The sequence below is a fragment of the Sciurus carolinensis genome (genome assembly GCF_902686445.1).
Source record: "Sciurus carolinensis chromosome 19 unlocalized genomic scaffold, mSciCar1.2 SUPER_34, whole genome shotgun sequence".
Lineage (NCBI taxonomy): Eukaryota > Metazoa > Chordata > Mammalia > Rodentia > Sciuridae > Sciurus > Sciurus carolinensis.
Window position 1 is genome coordinate 1,346,218 of NW_025920112.1, and position 3,990 is coordinate 1,350,207.

Genomic DNA, 3,990 nt, shown 5'->3' on the forward strand with positions numbered 1-3,990 from the left:
AGGGAGCTTAGACACTGAGTCACGACCCCAGCCCTTTCTGTTGTTTTTTATTTTGAGGCAGTTGCTGAGCTGACTTGGAACTTGTCCCCCTGCCTCAGTCTCTGGAGCTGCTAAGATTACAGACACGTGTAACCATGCCTGGCCTCCAGAGTAGCCTTGTTTTTAACAAAGTAGAAAAGTATTATTAAGAACATTACTTCACTGAACTCAGATATTGGTTTTTAACCCATTGGCTTGAGCACAGAGGGAGAAGCATTTGCTCTGATGGTCTGCTAGACCTAGAAGAGGGAGAGAGACGGTAAGGGATTCATGGTCATCATTGCTCTGAGCTATTGTATTCACTGCATTGAGTGCTGTTCTTACAGTAAGTGGGGGAGCAATGCCCAAATTAGAGAAGCACAACCCACCTCCAAATTATATGTTAGTCCATTAAAAAGAAGTGTGAAGAATTCCCAGCTGACACAGTGAGGTCAACCATCTGGATGTCACCAATATCGTGAGACATGTGGGGACCAGTTTTTGGCCATGCCATCTCTGTCTGCAATGAGTCTTGGAATGTCTGGAAGGAAGACTGCTGAGCTCCTCCCATGATCTGCACCTCTAGCATTATCTGCGTGATCAAGTTCACCATATGCCTAGAAGACAGATTTTTTATTTTTAAAGATGCAAAGATCCAAACTCGGTTCAGTTTAAGCCATATAAAGGGAGATATTCTGGTATTGGCCTGATTTAACCAGCTGGGAGGTTTTTTAGTAGAGGATCAAAGCTTACCCCAAGATCAAGAAAACAGTCCTGCTAGCTTCAGAGAGGCAAGCCATCAAGAGGCAAGCTGCAGAGGAAGGAGTTTACTTCAATGACTGCCGAAGTGTGGAAGATGACCCTGAGTCAGATGCAAAAAAAGTGCCCTGAGCAGACCCAGCTCAAAACAAAGGTGCTGGTGTGCAGTTAGTGTTATGGAGAAAAAGAAAACTAATACAATAATAGGGGTTTCCTAAGGCAGTTACGGATAGGGTTAAATCTCAACTGTGTTTCATCTCAAATAATAACACCAAAACACACACATATATATGCATATTATATATATATGTATGTTATATATAATTGTATATATTATATATTGTATATAATTTTATACATAAACATGTCACATGAAATTTAAGGAAAATATGGAGATTTTAGGAAACCATTCTCTTTTAAAAAATGGTCACATCGGTTAAGCAATTGTTCAAAATATTACCACAAAACAATTGCAGTGCATTCTACACATAAAGATCAGAACACCTAAGGATGTAAAATCCACACACAGGGGTTTTTATGAATATTTCAGTCTCCTATGTATAAGATAATGTATGTGGAGGAAGGAAATAAATGCGAGTTTCTCAATCCTCCTGTACAGTGTTTTCCACACTCACAAAATGCCGAACCACCAAGAAACATCTGTTTTCTCAATCTAAGTTAACTTCATTTCAATAATTATAATAAAAGTATGTCTGAGTCAATAGGTAGATAATTCATGAGTCATTTCAGCAAAAAGGTAAATTCAGAGTATATTGGATTCTACATAAGCAATCCTATGACCAGATTAAATGTACTACATGTGAAAGATTGAGCTGTGCAATCAATCCAGGAGCTGCTTCAGCTGGCAACCACCTTGCATTTGTTAAGTAGAGAAAGGATGCAGATGTGCATATGTCTCAGCAATTGTTTGCTTCTTACATATGCTGTGGTCTGTGTAGCCACAGAGAGCAGAGAACTTGGATGCCGGAGTGCATTGGCCTGCATATAAGTGTAGGCATAAGTCAAGTGCTTAAAACAATTACCCAGCTTGCTCTCCAGATTTTCCCTTCCTGAGCACCTTCACGAATGCCCTGGACACCTCCCTGTTCCTCAGGCTGTAGATGAGGGGGTTGAGCATGGGGGTGAGGATGGTGTAGAAGGCCAACACAATCTTGTCCTGCATGGGGGACCGGTTAGAAGTGAGTCGCATGTAGATGAACATGGCTGCTCCGTAGTACATGCCCACTACCATGAGGTGGGAGGAGCAGGTGGTGAAAGCTTTGCGGCACCCCTCCCCAGACCCCATGCGAATAACAGCCAGAATCACGCGAGCATAGGAGGCAATGATGATGGCAACAGGGAACAGAAGCATAATGATACAGCAGATAAATATCATCCTTTCAAATGTCAAGGTGTCCATGCAGGCCAGGGTGAGCAGGGCAGGCACATCACAGAAAAAGTGGGGTATTTCCCCGGAACCACAGTATGGAAAGGACAAAGCAACTGGAGCTTCAATTATACCATCAAGGGAGCCGAGGACCCAGGAGGAAGCAGCTATGAGGCCACAGACCTTCTGGCTCATGAGAACTAGGTATCTTAAGGGGTGGCAAATGGCCACATAGCAGTAGTAGGCCATTGCAGCCAACAGGAAGCACTCGGCTCCCATCAGGGACACATAGAATATCTGGGTCCCACAGCCTGCCAGAGAGATGGTGTTCCTGCCAGACAAGTAGTTGAAGGCCATCTTGGGGATCGTGGTGCAGATGAGCATGAGGTCCATGAGGGAGAGCTAAATGAGGAGGAAGTACATTGGGGTGTGGAGCTGGGCATCCAGGTAGATGAGGAGGACCATGGCGGAGTTGCCCATGAAGGCCACCGTGAAGATGCCAGGACCAGAGTGAAGAGGAAGGTGTGGGTGGGGCTGTATTCAAAGATGCCCAGCAGGACGAAGACAGTGCTGAAGGTCTGGTTCCCCCAGGCCATGGTGAGCTGCTCACTGTGGAGACACAGCAGGTAAGGAATGGGCAGCGTTGTGCTGTGGAAATGTGGAGGGGATTTGTCTTATGTCAGGTAAATTTTATCTGTAGGTGAGGGTGGTTAAGGCTTCTTTGGAACTTGATGTGACTTTTAAATTCAAGATGCCTAGTTTGGGCGCATGTTGGATTTCAGAGTAAAATCCTGGAAGTTTTCTCAAAATCACATCATCTGGTCACAGTGACAATTCAGCTGAAAGGTGTCATGTCAACACAGTGATCATGGGAAGAGTCCTGGATTTCCTGGGATTCTGTGGCATTTCTGCTACATTTCCATGGAACCTTCTTTATCACACTGTGGCATTAACAAAACTTCATCTGTAAAATGTGGAGGGAAGCAAGTATTAAAATAAGACCTGGTTAGTCAAAGACCAGGCCAAGAGAGAAATGGGACACCAGCATGAGAAGCATGTTGATCAGTGCGTGTTTCTGATAATGGGAGTCCTCATGGGAAGGGCTTGCCAGTGCTGCCTTGCCCTACTCCATCACCGAGGGTCAGAGCTACCCATGATACATCAGAGCAGGCCCAACTCCTTGCACCTGGTTGGTGGGGTTCAAATGCAAACCCTGCCTGCAGATTATTTCAGCTGCGTGACAGTAGGAAATTATTAATTTTCTTTTCTTTTTTTTTTTTTTTTGAGGTACTGGGGATCAAACTCAGGGCCTTATCGAGGCAAGCACTCTACCAGCTGAGCTATCTCCCCAGCCCTATTAATTTCCTTAAGACTTATTTTCCACTCTGTAAATTTGCATATTTGTAATTAGAAGGAGGTAAGAAGCTAAGAAATGAAACCTTCAGGTCTTTGAAATGTTGCCTGCTTCATGACTTCTACAAGTATTTTGTCATTAAATACCACTGGCAGGAATAAAGCCCATCCCTACTTTGTCTTTGACTCTCATATTTTATAAAAACATCAATCTTTGATATTTTGTGGAAAATGCCTTTAAGAGTCCTCACTTGGCTGAAGAGCAGCACCTTTCTAGCCCTGTGTTTTGGCCTCCATTTCATTTCCTTTTGGGACTTCTTCCCTTGGGATCAGGCATTGGCTTCTTTTATTTCTTCTTTAAAGCCATCTGAACAAAGTTTTCCAATGGCTGGTTCAGCTGCTTGTCTTCCCAGAGCGTCCTGCACTCCTCACCCAGTCTGTGACCACACCAGCACTGCAGTGGTAGCCAGGAG

General features: G+C 44.1%; 1 pseudogene; it reads right to left on the reverse strand.

The window, feature by feature from the left end:
- Nucleotides 1–1,816: 1,816 nt before the first annotated feature.
- On the reverse strand, nt 1,817–2,760 carry LOC124973459 (olfactory receptor 2M5-like; annotated as a pseudogene).
- Nucleotides 2,761–3,990: the final 1,230 nt, after the last annotated feature.